Below are 25,224 nucleotides of genomic sequence, written 5' to 3' on the forward strand. Positions count from 1 at the left end.
CTGACTCCACCCTCCCTCACCTCGGGCCCCTCTTCAATGCTCCCCCTCCAGAAAGTAGAGCAGCGGCCGAGCAGGGAGACTCACCTATTCTGCGTTCCATGCGCTAAAGGTTCACTCACCGCCGGTCTTCTCTGTCTCTGCCACTCACTCTACTTCCGGATTTTAAAGGAATTACAGTGAGCAGCAGAGACAGCGAATACCTAGCTAACAATACTGGGGGCACCGATACCAGGCTACCTATCCTGGGTGCACATATAGCTGGCTACTTATATTGGAGGCACCTATATCTGGCTACCTATACAGGAGGCACCTATAGCTAGCTACGTATACAAGGGGCACCTATACCAGGCTACCTATACTAGGGGCACCTATAGCTGGCTATCTATACTGGGTGCAACTATACCTGGCTACCTATACTGGGGGAACCTTACCAGGCTACCTATACTGCAGGCACCTATAGCTGGCTAACTATACTGGGGGCACCTATACCTGGCTACCTATACTAGGGGCACATACACCTGGCTACCTATACCAGCGGTAGCCTACACCTGGCTACCTATACTGGGTGCACCAATATGTGGATACTTATACATAGTTACATAGTTACATAGTTATTTTGGTTGAAAAAAGACATACGTCCATCGAGTTCAACCAGTATAAAGTACAACACCAGCCTGCTCCCTCACATATCCCTGTTGATCCAGAGGAAGGCGAAAAAACCCTTACAAGGCATGGTCCAATTAGCCCCTAAAGGGAAAAATTCCTTCCCGACTCCAGATGGCAATCAGATAAAATCCCTGGATCAACATCATTAGGCATTACCTAGTAATTGTAGCCATGGATGTCTTTCAACGCAAGGAAAGCATCTAAGCCCCCTTTAAATGCAGGTATAGAGTTTGCCATAACGACTTCCTGTGGCAATGCATTCCACATCTTAATCACTCTTACTGTAAAGAACCCTTTCCTAAATAAATGGCTAAAACATTTTTCCTCCATGCGCAGATCATGTCCTCTAGTCCTTTGAGAAGGCCTAGGGACAAAAAGCTCATCCGCCAAGGTATTATATTGCCCTCTGATGTATTTATACATGTTAATTAGATCCCCTCTAAGGCGTCTTTTCTCTAGACTAAATAAACCCAGTTTATCTAACCTTTCTCGATAAGTGAGACCTTCCATCCCACGCATCAATTTTGTTGCTCGTCTCTGCACCTGCTCTAAAACTGCAATATCTTTTTTGTAATGTGGTGCCCAGAACTGAATTCCATATTCCAGATGTGGCCTTACTAGAGAGTTAAACAGGGGCAATATTATGCTAGCATCTCGAGTTTTTATTTCCCTTTTAATGCATCCCAAAATTTTGTTAGCTTTAGCTGCAGCTGCTTGGCATTGAGTACGATTATTTAACTTGTTGTCAATGAGTACTCCTAAGTCCTTCTCCAAGTTTGATGTCCCCAACTGTATCCCATTTATTTTGTATGGTGCTAGACCATTAGTACGTCCAAAATGCATGACCTTACATTTGTCAACATTGAATTTCATCTGCCATATATGTGCCCATATAGCCATCCTATCCAGATCCTGTTGCAATATGACACTATCTTCCTGAGAGTTAATGATTCTGCACAATTTTGTATCATCTGCAAAAATAGCAACATTGCTCACTACTGCATCTACTAGGTCATTAATAAATAAATTGAAGAGCACTGGACCCAGAACAGACCCCTGTGGGACCCCACTGCTAACAGTCTCCCATTTTGAGTATGATCCATTGACCACAACTCTTTGTTTTCTGTCCATTAGCCAGTTCCCTATCCATGAACACAGACTCTTCCCCATTCCTTGCATCCTCAACTTTTGCACCAGACTTTTGTGGGGAACAGTGTCGAAGGCCTTTGCAAAGTCCAAGTATATCACATCTACAGCATTCCCAATATCCATATTAGCATTCACTACCTCATAAAAGCTGAGCATGTTAGTCAAACAGGACCTGTCTTTAGTAAACCCATGTTGATGCTGAGAAATAAGATTATTTTCTACTATGAAGTCATGTATAGTATCTCTTAGTAACCCCTCAAATAGTTTGCATACGACTGATGTTAAACTTACAGGTCTATAATTTCCTGGATCAGATTTTTTGCCCTTCTTAAATAATGGGAAAACGTGGGCTGTACGCCAATCCACTGGGACTCTGCCAGTTGCAAGAGAGTCACAAAAGATAAGATAAAGGGGTTTATCTATAACTGAACTTAATTCCCTTAGGACCCGAGGATGCATGCCATCCGGGCCAGGTGCCTTGTCTATTTTTAATTTATTTAGTCTTGCCTTCACTTCTTCCTGCGTTAAGTATTTAATATTACAGTTAGAAGATTGAGACTCTTCCGCCTCTGTAGTTTGCAACAGTGCTGTTTCTTTTGTGAAGACAGAAGCAAAGAAAGCATTTAATAACTCTGCCTTACCTTGGTCATCCACCATTGAGTTCCCATCCTCATCCTTTAGGAGTCCTATACAGTCAACCTTTCTTTTTTTAGAGTTAATGTACTTGTAAAACTTTTTTGGGTTAGATTTGATATCCTTAGCGATTTGTTTTTCAGCTTCAATCTTTGCCTGCCTAATTTCTTTTTTACAATTTTTATTGCACTCCTTATAATTGCTTAGTGCAGCCTCTGTCCCTTCCTGTTTTAAGACCTTATAGGCATTCTTTTTCCTCTTCATTTTATCTTTAACCTTTCTATTCATCCATAGAGGCCTTTTTTTATTCCTAGACATTTTGTTTCCATATGGGATATACATACTACAGTATTGATTGAGTATAAGTTTAAAAGCTTGCCATTTCCCTTCAGTGTCTTCCCCTTGTAGTACATTATCCCAGTTCACCAAACTTAGTGCCTGCCTAATTTGAGTGAACTTTGCTTTTCTAAAGTTCATAGTTTTAGTGGTCCCGCTGCCCCGTGGCCTATCAGTCACCAGCTCAAACGTTATCATGTTGTGATCACTATTTCCCAAATGTTCTTAAACCTGCACATTTGATACATTATCTGGTCTATTAGAAATGATCAGATCCAGTAACGCATTCCCCCTAGTTGGTTCAGTTACCATTTGAGTCAAGTAATTGTCCTGTAGTGCTGCCAGAAATCTGCTGCTTTTACCAGAATGGGTAGCCTCAATACTCCAGTCAATGTCTGGAAAGTTGAAGTCGCCCATAATTATGACCTCATTTTTACCTGCAGCTTTTTCAATCTGCTGTAGTAATCGCAGTTCTGCAGCTTCATTAATAAGAGGTGGCCTGTAGCATACCCCAATAAGCAATTGGCAACTTTTATTTCCACCATGAATATTTACCCAAACGGACTCCACATCTTCGCAATCTTCCTCCATCTCATCGTTGAGGACAGCTGTAAGAGAATTCTTAACAAAGAGACAAACCCCTCCACCTTTTTTCCCTGTTCTATCCCTCCTAAACACATTGTATCCTTTTAAATTAGCTATCCAGTCATGGCTTTCATCCATCCATGTCTCGGTTATTCCCACAATGTCATAGCCTTTGTCATTCAGAATGAACTCTAGTTCGTCTATTTTATTTGCAAGGCTCCGAGCATTGGTTACCATGCACTTTGTATTTTTACCACCACATTTACCAATTTTGTTTACATGAAATTGGCTACTTGAATTTTTACCAACCTCCTTAATCTTTACACTGTCCCCACCCCCCTCTCCACCCTCCATAATGATAGGTTCCCACTGTCTTTTTACCTCATCTTGTCTACGTATTGAGACTTTATCCTCCCGCCTCCCCCCAGATCCTAGTTTAAAATCTCCTCCAACCGTTTAGCCATCTTCTCCCCCAATGCAGCTGCACCCTCCCCATTAAGGTGCAGCCCATCCCTGCTGTAGAACCTGTAGCCGACTGCAAAGTCTGCCCAGTTCTCCAGGAACCCAAACCCTTCCTTCCTACACCAATTTCTCAGCCACTTATTTAACTCCCTAAGCTCCCTCTGTCTCTCAGATGTAGCACGTGGCACTGGCAGTATACTATACAGTATACTAGGGCACCAATACTTGGATACCTATACTGGGGGCACCTATACCAGGCTACCTATACTGGGGGCACCTATACCAGGCTACCTATACTGGGGGCACCTACACCTAGCTACCTATATTCAGGGCACCTATTCCTGGCTGCCTATACTGGGGGCACCTATACCAGGCTACCTATATTGGGGGCACCCATACCTAGTTGCCTATAGAGAGGGCGCCTATACTAGGCTACCTATACTGATTTTTATTTTTTTTTAAATATCCTGCCTGTCCTGCCTTTCCAATTTCTGTTTTGAGGGGGGAGGAGAAGGAGGGGGCCCATACAAAGTTTCACAGGGGGTCCAGTGATTGCTAGTTATGCCCCTGTGCATTTACAGAAAGCATTTGCTTTTGAGTGATCTTACAAAATATTTTTTTAAGCTGACAACACTAAACTGGCTCATAAATAATGTTGTTCCCCGATTTGTAGGTGCGTTCCATTTTCAAGGCAGGATGATACACAGATAATTTATTATGTATAATGAGACCCTTTCAAATGCTCTCTCCAAAGGCTGTTTAAATTAGCCAGAAAAAAATACCCATCACCTGCAAATATACCAGTCAGCTACAGTATAGCTGATAGGCCCAGTGCACACCAAAACCGCTAGCAGATCCGCAATACGCTAGCGGTTTTGGGAGCAGATTTCAGAGCGATTCTAGGTATGTTTAGAGAGGTTTTCTAAACATGCCTAGCGGTTTTGGGTGCGTTTTTGTGTAGCAGATTACACATATTGTTACAGTAAAAGCTGTTACTGAACAGCTACTGTAACAAAAATGCCTGGCAAACCGCTCTGAACTAGCGTTTTTCAGAGCGGTTTGCGTTTTTCCTATACTTTACATTGAGGACGAAACGCTTCCGAAAACCGCAAACGCGCAGCAGGAGGCGCGTTTGCGGCTTGGCAAAAACCACAAACCGCCGGTGTGCACCATCCCATTGCAATACATTAGCCAAGCGTTATCCAGGCGGATGCGGCCGGCGGATCGCTCCAAAAACCGCTCGGTGTGCACTGGGCCTTAATAAGGAGCAGGATGAAATCATGCAAACATTCCGACAACTTTTATACCAGCTTTCTTTACCTGTCAGCAGTTGAGGCATTTTCTGAAAAGTATGCGTGACATTCAGTAGCAAGGGTTTACAGCGGTATCCTACTGCCCAGAAATCTGAGAGATCAGAAAAGCAACCTTATTGCAGATAGTGTGTTTTGGAGACCCCTTACACATTGCCCAAAGTGTCTACAGGGTAGAGACTAGAGATAGTAAATGAGATGCAAATAACTCAGAGTTGATGCAGAATTATTCAAATTCTGTATGCAAATACACTAAAAATGGACCAACCATATTTCACCTTGGTGGAATCTGATTACTCCATTTTCAAGCTTTCATTATATTTGCAAACAAAATTTGCATATTCAGATTTATTTGCATCTCATTGAAAATAAAGACCCTGTTTTAATTAAAGTGATTGGATTGGCTAGAAAAAAGAAATCGATACATGTATGCCTAGCTTTAGTATAAAGGCCTCTTGCACACTGCAAGCGATTCCGATTTTAGATTCCGCTTTTTAATCAGTTTTTACATCCGATTCCAATTCCGATTTGCAGTTTGCTCCCTGCACACTGCAAATCAGAATCGGATGTAAAAACCGATTAAAAAGCGGAATCTGAATCGGAATCGTGTGCAGTGTGCAAGAGGCCAAAATGTTACTTTTTTAAATCTTCATGCCAGTGAACATGGAAGGTATTAAAAAGATAACTTTTCTAAGTTAGCACATTTAGGATCTAGAAGCATTTTTAAAATTGTATTTTTATTGTAAAACATAAAAAAAAAAAAAAAAACATAACAGTTCAGAATACAGGACAATTTTTCTAATTCCTCCTTGTTATGCAAATCTTACCTACATGCTACATCATTCCCATGTTTGTAGCTTCAGCATGGTAACAAATATACAAGCGGAAGTATTTGCAGTCAGAAAAAGAAAACATGGAGATGCCGGGGATTGAACCCGGGGCCTCACACATGCGAAGCGTGCGCTCTACCACTGAGCTACATCCCCATCTGCAAAATTTGGTGCTTTTTGACTGGTCCAACCCAGATTGCTTTATAGACTGGTGAGAGACACAACAGCAGATTGTCTTATACAACTGAAAGAAACTAAACGGCAGGCTATTTTTGGAATAGGAAATCTGCAGGTTTAGTATACTCTTAAAACAATATGGGAATATGGCTGTGCAGCGTTAGGAAACTACTTAAAATGTGCACTAGGTGGCAGTATTGGTTAATAGAACAGACATAAGATGCCTGAATATTTATAAAGGAACAAGCTAATTGCTTGTCTTGAATGTGCTTTCACACTATGTCCAATATTGTCGTTTCACACTATGTCCAATATTGTTCATTGCAACGGACAATATAATCGCATTGCAATGTTATTATATTTCTATGGTACGCTCACATCGGTTGTGGCGCGGTGGGTTTTGTCATGGTTACGCACATAATGCTGTTTATTTACCGTCAACATGCGCATTTACAGTGTCAGTGAAGCATACTTTCAATGTACACTATGCTTCACTGTATGCATCGCACTTCTAACACATGATGGGACTTTTTTTTACCACCATTGCATTCCTATCACATTGCAACGTGTGCAACGTACATCTTGTCACACTACCCGTAGTGTGACAAGATGCGTCCGATGAAGCTAAATCAACGTTAGACTGCGGCAAACGCTGCAGTGCATTCCCGCATGATCATGCCTACTAGGGAGATATCCCTGGTTCTTATGTATTGGTGTTTTTCAGGTCATTCTTAAAAATTGTTAGCGTCACATAGAGCAGTACACGTTAATATCCAACAACCAAGAGAAAGTTTTGTTTGATTTATCTGTACATTTGATTGGATTTGTTAAATAAACCTAAAAATGATAATTTTATTGCATAATTATTGGCCATCTTAAAGCGTACCTGAACTGACATGTGACATAATGAGATAAATGGTAGCTTTGTATGCGGCTTACCACTACAATGCACCACCTATGCAATGTTCACAATGCAGCAGTGGCATTGCGGTATAGCAGGTTACAGTATGGTAATGCACAGAATCCAGTGCGTCATCGCTAAACAAATGAGTTAATAGGTGAAGTGAAGCATACTTTTCATTCACTGTATGTTTCACCATATGCAATGCAACATGGCCGTAACGTACATGTTATACAGGGAACACGACGCAACGCCCCACGTTGAACCTAGCCAAGGGTTAAGTTAAAAAATTAGTTTTTATATATGCAAATGAGGCAGCTTAACAGCAAATTCAGCCAAACTCTCCTGAAAAGTAAACAGCAGCCAAGACAAACGCTCCACAAAGGATTCACATCTCCTAAGAGAAATGATACCATAACCGTTTTGATATTAATATTGTTATTTTGCCATCTCTAGAAAGGTTGTTGAATTAACCCTTTTTTCTACAGGATTTAGCTAGAGTTAGACTTAGCATATTTGCACGTTAATTGCGGATTGGTGGCAGCGACCTGGTCTCTATATGAGATCACAGATTGTACATACAATCAAAATAGGACTGTGTGTGGACTCACTAACCAATCCAAAAGGTTACTTTGCCTGCAGTGCTGAATGCTTTCAGGATTCCCTCAGGGTCTGAGGCTGAATGGTAAACTGTGGCAAAGGGAACACAGGAATTGGAGATTGACCACATTCTGTCACACACCAAATTGCATTGGCGGGTGGCAGACGGGAAACTGAACTGCTCAGCACGTGCAGTGCAGCCTCCCGTCTGAAAGAAGCCTCACTGTAATTAGAGATGAGAAACTAATATGGGTACTCGATTTGTTTTTGGGAGTGGTAATGGGTCAAATTATGGTAAAGTGGCACTGTAGCTTGGTTAAAGGGACTCCAAGCAGCTCTCATGGGCATGCCTTTAAGACTCCGACCAGTACTGCAAAGTACTTAAAGATGCATACCTTTCTGTAGCTTGTGATCTCCTATTTCAGTTGATGCCTGAATGATGCCGTTCTACTTCAAATAGTTTTTGTTCGATATCAATTTAAAAATTGTGGCTACCATCTTGGCTTTGTTATAACTTCTGGGTCACTCCTGTCTTCTCTGTTAGAGAAGTGCATCACTGAATGAAGCATAAAGAGGAAGTGACATGCACGGCCATTGCAAGAGGCTCCTCTAGAGGGGTCATAGCACGACTTTGTTGGAAGTTGTCTGTCTTAAAGGCATGCCCATGAGAGGTGCTCGGAGTCCCTTTAAAGTTCTTGCCTAGAAAAAATAAAATCTCAGATGAGCCAGAGAAAATAAGGATTTTAATACATAATTTGGTTTTACAGAATGAGATGATGGAACCCCAGAAAAGCTGGACAGCACTGCAGGAATAGAAAATGTTAACAACAAAGATGATCAATTAGATGTTACTTTATTGGGCTATTGCAAATTGCTATGAGCCTGGAATTAAGACAATCAATTATAGTTACTGGTAATTTGGATTAGTTTAATTCCCCACTATGTGCAAATTACAGCAAATTTTGCATCTGTTTGGAAAATTAGTATCTCATTCATCAGCTTTACTGAGCAAGAATTTTCTCTGTCTTCTAGAGAGCAAAAGGGGAGGGGGCTCAAATCTGAATTCTTGCATAGCTGGAGTAAAGCAATTTTTAGGAACAAATGTATAATTAGTCTTTTCACAATGTGATATTGTGGCTCCTTGTGCTAATTAACCATAAATAGAGGAAAATTGCTACTGCAGATATAAGTTATACCATGAACTCTGCCAGTCCCCTCAGACATTGCTATATTTTAGGGACATACATATGGAAATATACCTAACTAGACCTTAAAGGGAACCAGAGATGAACGTTTCACACAAAATAAACATATCAGTCGATAGCTTGTAAAGAATAAATGCTCTACCTGATAATTTCGCTGCTCTGTTGTGCCTTTTTAGTGGTTTTATTATCCATTATTGCTCCAGGAAAAATCAAATATGGCCGCCGGCTCATATCCCTTCTCCTTCCGGGTTATGAGTTGTTCTCCCATACCACTTTGCTTAATAAGGGGTTAACCTTTTGTCCTACAGCTGTGGGAGATCATTTTGAGGTCTACAAAGACCTCAGATTATTCCTACGCAAAGTAGTATTAAAAGCCATGTGGTCAAGGGATTCGGGGACTGAAACCCAAGACCCCCCTATGTTGCCCCCAAGTGACATGACAATATCAGATACAGTGAGGGACCGACAAGCTTTAATTGATCTGGAATCATTGTTGGATGATAACTATCCACAAGAAAACCAGGATCAAGATCAGAGTATAAAATTTACTAAAGTTAAAAAGAAATCTATGTACTTCCCCTCACTCTCAATTAATCCCTTTATCCGTGCCTTTTGTGGAGCTGTTGAACAAGATTTGAGGACAATTAATTGGCAGGTCCAAGGTAAGAATAACCTCTCTGATAAAGAACAACAGTCCCTGGCTGATTTAAAAGAGATGGAAAAGGTGGTGCTTAGACCCAGTGATAAGGGGGGAACCTGGTCCTTTGGGGCGAGAATCAGTATATGGAGGAAGCCCAGAGACAATTGGATGACCCTGAGGTGTATGTGAGACTAAGATGCAACCCATTCCCAGACATTGTGAAATCATTGAATCATAGGCTTGATGTGGCATTCTTGGTGGGAGCCATTAGCTCCAATGAATGGACGTATATGAAGGTGACCTCATATCGGATACCCATATTATATCTAATTCCGAAGATACACAAAAATCCTGAACATCCACCGGGGAGACCCATTGTGTCAGCGGTGGAGGGACCACTTGAAAATGTGTGCAGATTTTTGGACCAGGTGTTCAAGCCACTCGTTGAGAGACTTCCCTCCTTTGCTCGTGACACTGGTGAGGTGTTGACCCTGTTGGATGGGTTTCAGGTTCAATCCAATGATTTACTTGTGGGTATCGATGTTGAGGCCCTATATACGTCCATACCACATCATATTGGTATGGCGGCAATTGAATTCTTTCTCACTGAGGTAGAACAAATGCAAAATGAAAGGAAACAATTCATACTGGAACTACTGGATATAGTTTTAACGAAAAACTGTTTCAGGTTTGGTGGAAAATTCTACCGCCAGATCAGGGGGACGTCGATGGGGGCGGCGTGTGCCCCTGCATATGCCTGCCTGCACCTCGGCTTTTGGGAACGGAGCGAGGTGTATGGCAATGTGGCGTTTGGGGCACATGCCGCCTGCTGGATTCGTTTTATCGATGACGTCTTCCTGGTCTGGCGAGGATCGCGAGAGGACCTGGCGGTCTTCCTGGACCACCTAAATATGAATGATCGCAATATCTCATTGACCCATGTGGTAGATAGTGAGGAAATCAGTTTCCTGGATCTTATGATTAGAAAAGATGATATGGCTATCTCTACCTGTACCTATAGGAAACCGACAGCAGGTAATATGTTACTACATGCCTCAAGTTTCCATCCTCAGACCCAAATTCGGGGTATTCCGGTCGGTCAGTTCCTGCGCATTCGCAGGAACTGTACAAGGGATAGTGATTTTACTGGAGAGGCTGAAGCAATGACTGAAAGATTCCGCCAAAGAGGATATGATGAACAAGTGTTACAGGAGGCCAAGTTGAGAGCAGAGTCTACACCAAGAGAAACTTTGATAAAAAGGAAAGCAAAAAATGTGTCTAAAAATAAGGATGACTCCATTCGACTGATTACAAGATATGGTACACATTGGAACCAATTGAGAGGTATCCTGACTCGGCACTGGCACCTGCTGCAGCTGGACCCAAAAATAGCTTGTCTGGTGGGAGATTACCCTAAAATGACGGCCAAGAGGGCCCCAAATTTGCGTGACCTCTTGGTGCATTCCGACTACCAGCCCAAAGTGGCACCGGCCACTACTATGTGGTTGGGTGAGTCGCGACGTCCCAATGGGATGTTTCCATGTTCAGGCTGCAGTGTGTGCCATTTAGCCGAGAGAGGTGATACATTCTCTGATGCCGACTCACGACATGAGTTCGGCATACGGTCATTTATAAATTGTAACAGTAGGTTTGTACTATATATGATCATATGTCCATGTGGGCTCAAATACATCGGAGAAACTACACGAATTTTGAAGTCCCGTATTCAGGAATACGTCAGCAATGTGAAAAATGCTACAGTTGGTTCACCTCTGGGTGAACATTTTTTGAAGTTTCATGGCAGTGATCCCGAAAAAATCAAATTTAAGGGTTTTTATAAAATGAACTTGTCTCCTAGAGGCGGTGACCATGAGAGATTGTTAAAGGGACTCCGAGCTCACAATAAAAAAGAAAGTTGAACTCACCTGGGGCTTTCTCCAGCCCAGTGCTGGTCGGGAGGTCCCACGACGGCGTCCTGGCTCCTCTCCAACACCCCGATCCGGAATGGCTGACAGGCCGCAGCCCGGGCGACACTCTCCCGAGTGTCGGGCTGCTCCTTCCGCGTATGACGCGGATGCCGTCACACGCCGGCCGCCTCGCGTCATCACGGCGGCCGGCGTGAAAGTACTGCGCATGCGCGATTAAAGCGCGCATGCGCAGTACTTTCACGCCGGTCGCCGTGATGACGCGAGGCGGCCGGCGTGTGACGGCATCCGCGTCATACGCGGAAGGAGCAGCCCGACACTCGGGAGAGTGTCGCCCGGGCTGCGGCCTGTCAGCCATTCCGGATCGGGGTGTTGGAGAGGAGCCAGGACGCCGTCGTGGGACCTCCCGACCAGCACTGGGCTGGAGAAAGCCCCAGGTGAGTTCAACTTTCTTTTTTATTGTGAGCTCGGAGTCCCTTTAAAACAGATGGAGATCAGATGGATATTTAGATTGCATACACTTGTACCTAGAGGTCTGAATACTGATATGTCCTTGGTTCCCTTTCTGCCAAGATGACGGGGAGTGCACTGGGGAGGCCGCTGTGGAGTAGGGGTTGCTGTAGTGTGGAATAGAAAACTGAGCAGCCCCTGCACTATGCTGGGTCCCTAGGCGCTGTGTAGAAGGTGGTGGACCTAAATGATGTATATGCTGTCTATATCTGGGGTGCTGTGATTGGGGTGGACTGCACGCGTGTGCGATTCCTGGGCGATAATGCGTCAGGATCGCGCCGCGTGCGCCCATGCCCGGTTGCAGTTCACTCCAGTACGCTTTCCAAGTTGAGGATATACGCTCTCCAAGTTGAGAATATATACTCTAGTTCTGTAATTGTGTGACCTTCCTGCCAATGGATACGCCGACAAGCTTGTGATGAGTGAATGATCAGTATACGTTATCTCAGTATAGTACTAAGAGGCAGATGGAGCTGAAGAGCCAAGTCTCTGGATATTGAGAGTGAGGTAGTGATTGGTTTAGAACTTCATCATCTGTTGCTAGGTAAAAGAGATCTAAATTTTAATTGGTTAATCACAAGGCACGTGACCAGCTAATAAAAGAGGCTGCGGCTGTCACAAGAGCCCCACTGGCCGTGAACACGCAAAACCGTCCGATCCGATTCTAGCACACAGATTGAGAGCTATGGACGCAATCTGCGTAGAATTGGCGGAGTTTGAGCGTCACGACGCAGTAGGGAGCCTGTGAGGTTACGAAAATACACTTTTACTCCAACCCAGGGGTAGATTTGCCACCATCTCTGTTTTCTATCAGCCCAGAGATAACTGCTAACTGGCTATAGACCTGTGAAACAAACAACCGGTTAAAACTGTGCAATTCCTATCTATCTATCAAAACAGTAGCGTCCCTTCGGAAGTTTAGGTCTCGTCTGTGTATACTGAATAGAAGGTTTTACTGAGAGGTAAAGACCTTTTAAAAAGCCTTTATTTGTTACAATATAAATAATTAATATATACAGACAATCGTGAACAATTAAACGATGAGAGACAGTGATAACACAGTACATAAAAGAAAAAGGGATAAAAAGAACGAATACTTATGATTCTGTGGAAAGTCCGTTCGGGAAAAGACAAAGTTCCTTTGTTGCAGTTAGTTCGCAATATGGCCGAACCACATGGCCGTTGCTCCGCCTGCAAGATGGCCACTGCTATTTCCCCAAGCAGTGGCAGTCTTTTCGGTATGATGGAAAGTGGGGGAATTGGCTGGGGGTCCTCATGCAATCAGTTTTGAGCACTGACATTTCTGGGCGGAGTCTCAAGCTCAGCCCAGGGGCGTGTCAGGCAGTGAGTTCTCAGGGGAGGAACTTCCAGCCATCCACAAAATATGTCCAATTTCATACCCCGCCGGGGTTTTGTCGCACATGCAAACCGATTTCATATTCAGATTGGGCTGAGAATACACGTTCATAGGACATCAAACTTGCAATATTTGGGGCGCACGGGGACCCCATTATTCATATCTCAGCCCCTGCTCGGGTTACCTGGCTATGTCTAGTATCACCATATTCTACAGAATTAGGGAAACAAAATTATGTAATTTTCATATTCCTCCCATGGATGGTATTTGCAAAATGTGACAAAGTTATCAACACCATGCATTCCATACTCAGTTTAGTCGGTGCCGTCAAGACTGGGAGGAATGTAGGTGTCAATAGACCTCATGCTGTGCTAGCTTCCCCTGTTGAATAGACTCTGTTGGTATTTCAGCTCTGCCCAATTAGCACATTAGTGTCACCAGAGCTTTTCCGGGAGCCTTAACAGGATTTCTTGCTAAACCAGGTTGCTTTAGCCATATGCTAACGCAGGCCCATTCAGCCCTCATGGCAAAAGGGGGGGGGGGGGGGAAGGCAGGAAGGAAAAACTTCTATTTTAAAAATAAAGAATGTCAGTTTTCCGATCACGGTTGCGATCGGACAATCGGCCGCGAATCTTCGGACGACTGGGCGTCGCCCGGCGTCACACCTCCCCCTTCCCGAGCTCTGCTCAGGGAGGTGTCAACAGGACGCCTTCCGTAGCAGCTATTGGCGCTGTTGGGTCGGGTTCCCCCTGACACCGCGACAGCCCATCAGCGTTTTGGTGTCGGCTGCCTGCTTTGTGTTGGATCGTAAAGTCGTACTGCTGCAATGACAGGCTCCACCGTAGGAGCTTGCCGTTGGTTCCAGCAGTACGGTTTAGCCAACTCAGGGGATTGTGATCAGTGACGATCGTGAAGGAGCGGCCGTACAGATACGACTGCAGTTTCTCTAGGGCCCACACGATCGCCAGGCACTCCTTTTCAGTTGTGGAGTAGGCTACCTCTCGGGGCAGGAGCTTCCGGCTCAGGTAGAGGATAGGGTGTTCATCCCCCTTTCCATCCACCTGGCTGAGGACTGCGCCGAGACCGTAGTCAGAGGCATCGGTTTGCACCACAAACCGACGACTGAAGTCTGGGGCCTGAAGCACAGGGGCGCTTGCGAGGGCCTGCTTCAAGGCCTGGAAGGCATTCTCGCAAGCGGGGGTCCAGCTAACAACCTTGGGGTGCTTCTTGCTAGTGGCATCGGTCAGGGGCTTCGCCAGTGTACTATAGGCGGGAACAAATTTCCTATAGTAGCCGGCGGTCCCCAGGAACGCCTGGACCTGCTTTTTCGTGATAGGTCGAGGCCATGCCAGGATGGCGTCCACCTTTCCCGTGTCAGGTTTCAGGGTGTTACCCCCCACCCGGTGACCTAAGTACTGCACCTCGGTCATGCCAATCTGACACTTACTCGGTTTAACCGTCAGATTGGCCATGGCCAGCCTCTCTAGTACCTGGGACAGGTGTTTGAGGTGTTCTTCCCAGGTGGGGCTGAACACCGCAATGTCATCCAGATACGCTACAGCGAACCCTTGCATTCCCTCTAGCAGGTCGTTCACGGCCCGCTGAAACGTGGCGGGGGCGTTCTTCATCCCAAAGGGCATCATCGTGAACTCGAAGAGGCCGAAAGGGGTGATGAAGGCCGACTTTTGCCTCGCGTCAGGTGCAAGTGGTATCTGCCAATACCCCCGGCTCAGATCCATGATTGATAGGTACCTGGCTGATGCCAGTGTATCTAGCAGCTCATCAATGCGAGGCATGGGGTAGGCGTCTGTAGTGGTGATGGCGTTCAGTTTCCTGTAGTCTACGCAGAACCGAGTTGTCTGGTCCTTCTTGGGGACCAGGACAACAGGGGCTGCCCAGGCACTACTGGACTTTTGAACCACCCCTAACTCCAGCATCTCCCTCACCTCCTTCTGCATGTCCGCCTGTACCTCGGGAGAGACACGGTAAGCGGATTGCCTGATGGGGGGATGGGTACCTGTATCTACCCCATGCACCGCCATACTGGTCCGCCCCGGGATACCGGAGAAGGTGTGCTGGTACTGGCCCAGCACCTTCTGTAACTGCTCTTGCTGGGCTGAGGCGAGCTGTGGATTGACGTTTAGGTCGCCGTCCACATCTCGTACGTCAGCCAGCAGGTCTAACAGGGGGTCTGCCTCTCCCTGCTCTAACCGGCTGCACACTGGCAGCGCATACTGGGTCCTGTCATGGTGGGCCTTCAGCATGTTTACATGAAAGCTCTTCTGCTTCCTGCCCCCCATGTTCACTAGATACGTCAGAGGGTTTAACCGCTGCACTACAGTAAAAGGCCCCTCCCATGCTGCTTGCAGCTTGTTCTGCCTCACGGGAAGAAGGGCATATACCTTGAAGGTATCTTCATTCGTGAGGGGCTCCGAAGCCTGCCTTCTGAGTGCCTCGAGGCTAGGGTCAGTCTGGAGTGCTTGCACAAATGCAGCACTCTCGCTCTCAGCCAGCTGGCCCGTGGCATATGCAGTTAGTGGCTGAAGGCTACCATCCCTGTGGTCAGAGGAGGGGGAGGAGGCCGGAACCTCTTCCACCTGCTCTGAGCCCAGGTTCTGAGCAGCGCGGCTGCGTGTTACTGCCAGTACAGGTACACCTTCAGACTGGCACATACTGGCATTACTCACATCCTGGCTGCATGCATGAATTACAGTGACAGGTACAACAACATTTTCATCACAAACAATCGGTATATCAAACACAGGTACCTGTGACACAGGTACTATTGGACTCGGTACCCCTGGACTGGGCACATTCAACCCACCTCCCCCCTGTTCTTGCCCCTTGGTGCAAAGTACCTTAGTGTGGGCGGAGAGTCCGTCTCCCTCCTGGCAGTCTGAGGGGCTTGGGGCAGGTTCATAATAGGACACAAGCTTGCCCAGGTCGGTCCCCAACAAAACTGGGACCGGCAGTTGGTCCAGGACCCCAACAACCTTCTCTTGAACCCCCACCCCCCAATCGATGGACACCCGAGCCTGGGGAATGCGAGAAAGAGTGCCCCCCACTCCAGTGAGGGTAAGGTATTTGTCAGGGAGGATATTTTCCGTCGGGACCAGGTGCGCACGCACCAGGGTGACATCCGCTCCAGTGTCGCGGAAACCGGTAACAAGCTGGTCGTTCACTGTAACCAGCTGGTGGTTGCTCGTAGCGGAGTGGATCCCTCTCCCACCTGCGAACATGACGTTGTTGGGTGCTCCCGGCTGGGGTGCGCTGGCTGGCGGCAGTTGCCGTGGGCGAGGTGTAGGTGGTGCAGGAGCTGGCGCGGTCTGCCTCCGCTCCGGGCAGTTAAACTTCATGTGTCCGGGCTTGCGGCAAAAGTGACAGGTGATGCCCTCTGTTACTGCAGGCCTGGACGCAGCAGCTGCGCTGGAGGGCCTCTGGGGCGCACGGCTCACAGAGGTAGGAGAGTCTGCAAAATTGTGGGACTGACCTCCTCTCCAGCTAGATGGGGCAGTCCTGCGGGTCTCCGGCACCCTGGTCGTTGCAAAGGTCTCAGCGAGGTCTGCAGCGACCGTCGCTGACGCCGGTCGGCGCTCCAGCACAAACTGGCGTACATCAGCCGGGCAAATGTTCAGAAACTGCTCCAGGACGATTAAGTCCTCCAGGACACCGTAAGACCCTTTAGTGAGGCCTAGCGTCCACTGGCGGAGTGTGGTGAGCAGACTGCTGACCACATCTTGATAAGAATCAGTAGATTTTTTCTGCCAGGACCTGAACCTTTTCCGGTAGGCTTCTGGCGTCAGCTGGTACTTAGTGATTATAGCCTCCTTTATAGCGGTATAATCATTGTCCTTTTCCACAGGCAGCTCTGAGAAAGCATCAAGCGCTTTGTAGCGCAGCAAGGGTGTCAGATGTCTGGCCCACTGGTCTTGGGACAGACGATACTGACGGCAGGCCTTTTCGAAAGACCTCAAAAACAAGTCAATGTTAGTGTCTTTTTCGATAATAGCAAATTTAAATTTTGCACTTACTGGAGCGGCAGTCCCTTCAGCAGGGAGGCTGGGCGTTGAACTCCGGCTGGCTTGCTGCACTTTCGCCATGTTCAGCTCATGCTGTCGTCTCTCCCGCGCCTCTGCAGATTGGCGTTCCTCTCGCTTTTGCTCCGCCATGTACTGCAGGTACTTGTCCACATCAGTTTCCATCAGCTTTTGCAATGCCTGCTGCATTACTGGATCAACATAACTGGACAGTCCAGTACTGGCCGGTTCCAGGCGAGTACTTTCAGGGGTTCTGGGGTCGGGGATCACACTGACAGCCTCCTGCGTATCTGTTGCCGCATTGCCCGCGGGTTGCTCAACCTCGGTACGCACAGGATCTTCAGTCTCTGGTTCCCCTCGACTTGCGTTAGATGAGCCGGTGTCCTCCACAGTGGACACCTCCAGCGTCCGCAGATTCTGGCTATCCCATCGGTACAAGTCCGTTATCAGGTCCTGCTGTTTCTTGCCGCGGATGTCCATGCCTCTCGCCTCGCACAGACTCTGCAGGTCGGATAGGACCATGACCTTGTAATTCCCGGACATTTCCATGCCAAATAAAAGAAAACTTAGGGGAGGGGTACTGGTTACACAGTCTCTCTGTATATATGAAAAATATATTGCACTCAGTCACTACCAACGAATTAGTTCGTTTCTCGATAGGGCTAATTCGATAGCCCTACCTGAGATACTATCAGCACACACAGATCCCAAACGCTGCCGACCACTGTCACAAGAGCCCCACTGGCCGTGAACACGCAAAACCGTCCGATCCGATTCTAGCACACAGATTGAGAGCTATGGACGCAATCTGCGTAGAATTGGCGGAGTTTGAGCGTCACGACGCAGTAGGGAGCCTGTGAGGTTACGAAAATACACTTTTACTCCAACCCAGGGGTAGATTTGCCACCATCTCTGTTTTCTATCAGCCCAGAGATAACTGCTAACTGGCTATAGACCTGTGAAACAAACAACCGGTTAAAACTGTGCAATTCCTATCTATCTATCAAAACAGTAGCGTCCCTTCGGAAGTTTAGGTCTCGTCTGTGTATACTGAATAGAAGGTTTTACTGAGAGGTAAAGACCTTTTAAAAAGCCTTTATTTGTTACAATATAAATAATTAATATATACAGACAATCGTGAACAATTAAACGATGAGAGACAGTGATAACACAGTACATAAAAGAAAAAGGGATAAAAAGAACGAATACTTATGATTCTGTGGAAAGTCCGTTCGGGAAAAGACAAAGTTCCTTTGTTACAGTTAGTTCGCAATATGGCCGAACCACATGGCCGTTGCTCCGCCTGCAAGATGGCCACTGCTATTTCCCCAAGCAGTGGCAGTCTTTTCGGTATGATGGAAAGTGGGGGAATTGGCTGGGGGTCCTCATGCAATCAGTTTTGAGCACTGACATTTCTGGGCGGAGTCTCAAGCTCAGCCCAGGGGCGTGTCAGGCAGTGAGTTCTCAGGGGAGGAACTTCCAGCCATCCACAAAATATGTCCAATTTCATACCCCGCCGGGGTTTTGTCGCACATGCAAACCGATTTCATATTCAGATTGGGCTGAGAATACACGTTCATAGGACATCAAACTTGCAATATTTGGGGCGCACGGGGACCCCATTATTCATATCTCAGCCCCTGCTCGGGTTACCTGGCTATGTCTAGTATCACCATATTCTACAGAATTAGGGAAACAAAATTATGTAATTTTCATATTCCTCCCATGGATGGTATTTGCAAAATGTGACAAAGTTATCAACACCATGCATTCCATACTCAGTTTAGTCGGTGCCGTCAAGACTGGGAGGAATGTAGGTGTCAATAGACCTCATGCTGTGCTAGCTTCCCCTGTTGAATAGACTCTGTTGGTATTTCAGCTCTGCCCAATTAGCACATTAGTGTCACCAGAGCTTTTCCGGGAGCCTTAACAGGATTTCTTGCTAAACCAGGTTGCTTTAGCCATATGCTAACGCAGGCCCATTCAGCCCTCATGGCAAAAGGGGGGGGGGGGAAGGCAGGAAGGAAAAACTTCTATTTTAAAAATAAAGAATGTCAGTTTTCCGATCACGGTTGCGATCGGACAATCGGCCGCGAATCTTCGGACGACTGGGCGTCGCCCGGCGTCACAGCGGCCAATCCCTATTACGTTTGAGAAAGCTTGGAGCAACGACAAGCGAAACATGTCACGTGACACGGCCGTCGCGATCAGCTGACCGGAACACTATTAAGCAGAGCACGCTATACGCAACGCCTGGAGTCTCTACAAGCGTATGCCCTCGCTGATGGCACTACGTGGCAGCGGAGTCTGGAACTGAGACGCAGGGCAATAAGGCGCCTAATAACGCGGCAACCAGCGGTGGTGAGAGCCCGCAGGGCAGTGCTGTTTTTTCCGCACTTGAATGTCCGCTTTGCATGGCAAGCTTTTACATGTGACTGTCTAACCAAGTCTGCGATTGGAGTTGTGGTAGTGTGACACCACGTGCAGTAGCTGTGCTAAAAGCTCAAACTCCAAGATAAAGGCAGTGTATGGAATTCCTTGCATGTGACTCTGTGATGGGCATGATGGTTATAAGGTGGTGATGAGACTGCCCGAATAGCATACAATCTGTAACCAGAAGTTGGGACATTGATTGAAGTATTGTCCATGCGTACAATCAAAGGAATCGCTGAATTCATGTCACAGTGAAGCTGTTTAAACTTTTCTTCCAGTGCATCCCCTGCAAGATTTACATCAGTTTGGGTCTGTTGCAAATTAAGTGACATCATATGATATATGCTGGTTGAGTAACAAGAGAGCTATCATATTTCCTGGTAGGGAACAATATGCTAGCAATTGAGGCTGCTTGGTTGTGCTGAGGTTGTATGTGTGGAGTCAGCTGACGTTTGATAAACACGGCCGTGTTTTTAAGGGGGGATAGGGGTAATGTTATGAAGGTGTTTATGATGTTCTAATAAATTTTTGATACTGTTTTGAAGACACCCTCTGTAAGTTGTTTTACTATTGGTCATTTGTGACAGTGGGCGGCTCCCCCTCAACGGGGTCAGTGATTATATAGGCTCTAGCGCATCCCAATTAATTTCTTTTTTATGAGTTGTTCTGGATGTGCTGTCTAGGCTATATGAGACTATGCTGCTATCTAGACTAAATGCAGCCTTTCATCTGTGTGCTTTCATTTTGGTATGATTTGTCTCTCATAGGAATGAAACTGCAGTCATCATCAGTATCTAGTGCACACAGAGCACACAGGGATCATATTGCAGCCACACTTGTCTGTTTAAGAGATTCTCTCTCAGCAGCAGCAGCAGCCCCTCCCATGTCATCACAGCTCTCAGTACGCAAAGAAGGAAATCTGAGCCCGGAGGGGGAAGGCTTGGGCTTGAAAAGACTCCACAGAGGAGTGACTCAGCTATAATGATTCCAGGTCAAACCTAGACTGAGCCAGTCGGGGATTCTTATCACAGCTGCTAATAGACTAATTAAGAAGTTAACAATGAAACTAAAAGCAGGGTAGGTGTTTACTGTCATGTTCCCACTGATAAATGTAATAAAATACATGAGGGTGCTTCGTCTCTGGTTCTCTTTAATTCTATTAGTTAATGAATTTCTTAATTCTATTAGGCTGGGAGCACACTTGTTTGAATTGTGTGCGTTTTGCAGCTCTTGACAATTTGCAATGTACCATTTTAAAATTGCACAGTATGTTAACCTCCTTAGCGGTAACCCCGTGCTAGACACGGGGTAAGCCGCCGGAGGGTGCCGCTCAGGCCCTGTTGGGCCGATTGCTGCGCCAGCAACCCGATCGCCGCCGCCGTGCGCCCGATCGCCGCTATCCAGTGTGGCGCGCGGCCCCCCCCCAGACCCCTGCGCTGCCTGGCCAATCAGTGCCAGGCAGCGCCAAGGGGTGGATCGGGTCTCCCAATGACGTCCCGACGTCGCTGACGTCGGTGACGTCATCCCGCCCCGTCGCCATGGCGACGGGGGAAGCCCTCCAGGAAATCCCGTTCTTTGAACGGGATTTCCTGATCGCCTATCGCCCTGGGCTCGCTACATGATTTAAAAATTTTTTTTTAAAAAAACTGCTGCGCTGCCCCCTGGCGGTATTTTTCATACCACCAAGGGGGTTAATATCTGAGGTGCGAGGAAAGCAGATTCAACCCTAACCATGGTCTGCTCTGTTTCATAGGCCTCATCCTCAACTCTCCAAATACAAGAACAAACGTTTAGGGCAGTTCTGTAATGCCGCTAAAGGTCCGTACACACGCCGGACTGGAGGCAACGACGGGTCCGTCGTCACCTCCCGCTGGGTGGGGCGGATCGCTCAGAAACAGCTGTATCAGTCTGCAGACAGACTGTACACACGCCGGACTGTCGCTGGAACGCCCACCCAGCGGGAGGTGACGATGGACCCGTCGTTGCCTCCAGTCCGGAGTGTGTACGGACCTTAAGGCTTTGATTGCTAAGACTTAGAAGTCTACTCCTCCCTCTAGGTTCGTTGTTGGTTAACAAAATTCATTATACATATGTTTTGGAGAGAATTACCTGAACCATACAGGGGACAGTTGCACAATTTGATAGGATTTAGGAGCCCTGGACTGTCTGGGCATCCTTAAATATTCCTTGATAGGATATACTCTCTTTTTGATTCATATGCAATTGAACGACCATATACAAATTGTTTTCTGTGTAGTTACGCTCGATTTTCGGCTAATGTTTTTTTTTCCCTTTTCTTTTCTTTAAAAAAAATGTTATACATCCAATGCTTGTTTGATGTTTATTAAAAAAAATGAACATAATAAAATTTAAAATAAACAGAAAGTTGAAAAAAAATTGCGCAGTATGTTGGTTTTCCCCACATACAGTATACAATGCTTTCCTATGGAACTGTGAAAGCGCATGTGTTTTTGTAACAAAACAAAAAAAATTTATATATACAATACAGACCAAAAGTTTGGACATACCTTCTCATACAAAGAGTTTTCTTTATTATTATTATTTTTTTTTTTTTTGTAAAATATTTTATTGGCATTTTCTTAGTTTTATCCCACAAAACATTAGGATCAGTAAACATTTCAAATGAACATTCAAACAGGAGATACAGTATAGTCCAGCTTGGATATTGATGTATATTATTATTATTATTTAGTATTTATATAGCGCCGACATCTTTCGTAGCGCTGTACAGAGTATATATAGTCTTGTCACTAACTGTCCCTCAAAGGAGCTCACAATCTAATCCCTACCATAGTCATATGTCTATGTATGTATTGTGTAGTGCATGTATATTTTTAGTCTAGGGCCAATTTAGGGGGAAGCCAATTAACTTATCTGTATGTTTTTGGGATGTGGGAGGAAACCAGAGTACACGGAGGAAACCCACGCAGACACGGGGAGAACATACAAACTCCTTGCAGCTGTTGACCTGGCTGATCAAGTATCCGTATATAACATGGATCCCAATAAAAATTAAAACCCTCCCTTCCCCAAAATAACCCCATTAGCTCTCTCAGCATTCAGCTTCCTGATCTAGGTAATTGCAGTTTCCGTGTATATAACTATAATCTTTTTTGAGCTATATAAAACCATTTTCTCAGTTATTCCGCACTTCCCTGCGGGCAATGTCTGAGTGCACCTAGTGACCCACTGAGGTCTTCTAAGCTGTACCATGAGGTAAATACAAAGTTTCCCATTAAGTCATTTATTTCTGAGGGCGTAAAAGTTTCCAAAATGTATTTTCTCCAGGTTTTAAAGAAGTTCTTGGCTCTTTTTTCCAAGCTCTGGGTTACTTGCAGTCTTTCCAGAGCAAAAGCTGACAGCATTTCCTTTCGGAGCATAACCAGTGTAGGGAATTGCGGATGGATCCAGACTTGGAAAATTATTCTCTTTGCTATGGCCAAGATAATATGGAAGAGTGCTGAAGGGCTTTCCTGTTTATCACTTATTTGATTATTACAGTAATGAAACAGACATAATTGATAATTTCTCTTAATTTTTTTTTACACATCTTGTTTGCATATTCAAATACCCTATCCCAAAAGTGATTGATTGCATAGCACTCCCATACACAATGTACCAGGTTAGCATTAGGCAAGGAGCATTTTGGGCAGGCTGGGGTATAGTGCGGTGGAGGGTGAGCATACTTGATGTTAAAAGCGTATTTTGCTTTATGGAGAAATAACAGGTGAGATGTTCTATGTTGTTCATTTTGTATATTTGACCTAAATTCACCCCACCCTTGTATTATATGTTCTATTAAGGCTTCTTCTTTGTCCCACCCTTTGAAATTTAGGTGAGCTAGTTTAGGTCCCCTAATCCCCACCATCGCCTGCACCAAATCTGATAATGATTTAACAGGTACCCCGGGACTTATTAATTTATCAAAGGCGTCTGGGAGCGCTACATCTGAGATATTTGTGACGTGTGCTTTCACAAAGGATTGGATCTGTAGATCCGGGAAAAAATCTGTTGCTGGAATCAAGTATGCTCTTCTCAATTCCGCAAAAGACATCCGAGTACCATTATCGAAGTGAAAAAGATTTCCCAATTTAGAAATCCCTTTTTGGTCCCAATTTAAAAAAGACTGCTGGGTAGTCCTTACTGGGAAGTGCGGGATTCCCCATATGGGCATGTATTTAGAAATTAGACAGTGAAGGCCTAGTTTTTTTCTCACAGCTTTCCATGTCATTATGGTGTCTTTGTAGATAACATTTTGCTTGAGTCTCAAAGGGAGCTCAATTAGCTTAGAATGCAGTAGGCCAAGAAGCGACCATGGCTTTGCAATCTCCGTTTCCAAGGTATTATTGGAGTATTTGCTGGTTCCCTTAAAGAGGAACTCCAGCCTAAACAAACATACTATCATGAGGGTTACATTAGTTATGTTAATTAAAATAGATAGGTAATATAATCTCTTACCAACTCTGTCTTAAAAGAACAGGCAAATGTTTGATTTCATGAGGGCAGCCATCTTTTTGGTTGAAAGGAGGTGACAGGGAGCATGAGACACCGTCCTAACTGTCCTGTGTGCTGATCACCCCTCCCAGTTGCTAGGCAACGTGAACAACAACATAGGAAATCCCATCAAGCTCTGCACAGCATCAGGGAAAAAAAGTCCGGGCAGTTTTCTTTGATGGGTGGAGCTTAGCTAAAAATGCAGCTAAAAATGATGCTTTGGTAAGAAAAACAAAGTGCTGATGCAGTGAAACTGTTAAAGAAACACCAAGCCTTTTCAGTTATGCTGAGTAGATTTTTAGTCTGGAGGTTCACTTTAACCCAGTCTTGCACATGGCGAAGTAATGCTGCCAAATTATATCTTCGAACATCAGGTAGGTTTAGGCCTCCTCCCAAGGGTTTAGACATTTGGAGTTTTTTTTAGTGCTATTTGGGGTTTCTTTCCATGCCAAAGGAATTTGATGAAAGCTGACTCCAGCATCTGAATGTTCTTATGCCGGATAAGAAGTGGGACTGTCTGCATAGGATAGAGTAGTCTCCCCATCGTAGTCATTTTTATGAGCGCTGCTCTTCCTGCTACCCCTATAGGAAGTTTATCCCATCTATCCAGTTGTTCTCTTAGCTGTTGGAATAGAGGTGTATAATTTAGGTTATATAGTTGGGTAGGGTCTCTTGGGATTCTGATTCCTAAATATTTTACTTGAGTATGGGATATTTTTAGGCCCAGGGATGCCCATTGTCTAGTGTCTGCCAATCACGAAAGAGGCATTATTTAACTCTTCTCTTTGCTAATTTTTAGTCCAGATAGTCTTGAGAACTCTGATAATATTTTGAAGATTTCCGGTATCTGGATCATTGGATCTCTAATGAAAAGAAGCATGTCATCAGCAACCTCTGCAAAGTAGGACATTACTTTATATTGAAGGAGGGGACTCTATGCAAAGTTTTGCTGG

At 45.5% G+C, this 25,224-nt stretch overlaps 1 protein-coding gene and 1 non-coding gene across 4 annotated transcripts in view; both read right to left on the minus strand.

The window, feature by feature from the left end:
• The window catches only part of LOC137538135 (synaptotagmin-1-like), a 236,727-nt gene that overhangs the window by 179,317 nt on the left and 32,186 nt on the right, over positions 1-25,224 (minus strand). The window lies entirely within an intron of this gene.
• TRNAA-CGC (transfer RNA alanine (anticodon CGC)) lies at positions 6,056-6,127 on the minus strand. Its single transcript has one exon. It is a non-coding gene; the product is annotated as a tRNA-Ala (tRNA).

This window comes from Hyperolius riggenbachi, chromosome 11, assembly GCF_040937935.1.
Source record: "Hyperolius riggenbachi isolate aHypRig1 chromosome 11, aHypRig1.pri, whole genome shotgun sequence".
NCBI lineage: Eukaryota > Metazoa > Chordata > Amphibia > Anura > Hyperoliidae > Hyperolius > Hyperolius riggenbachi.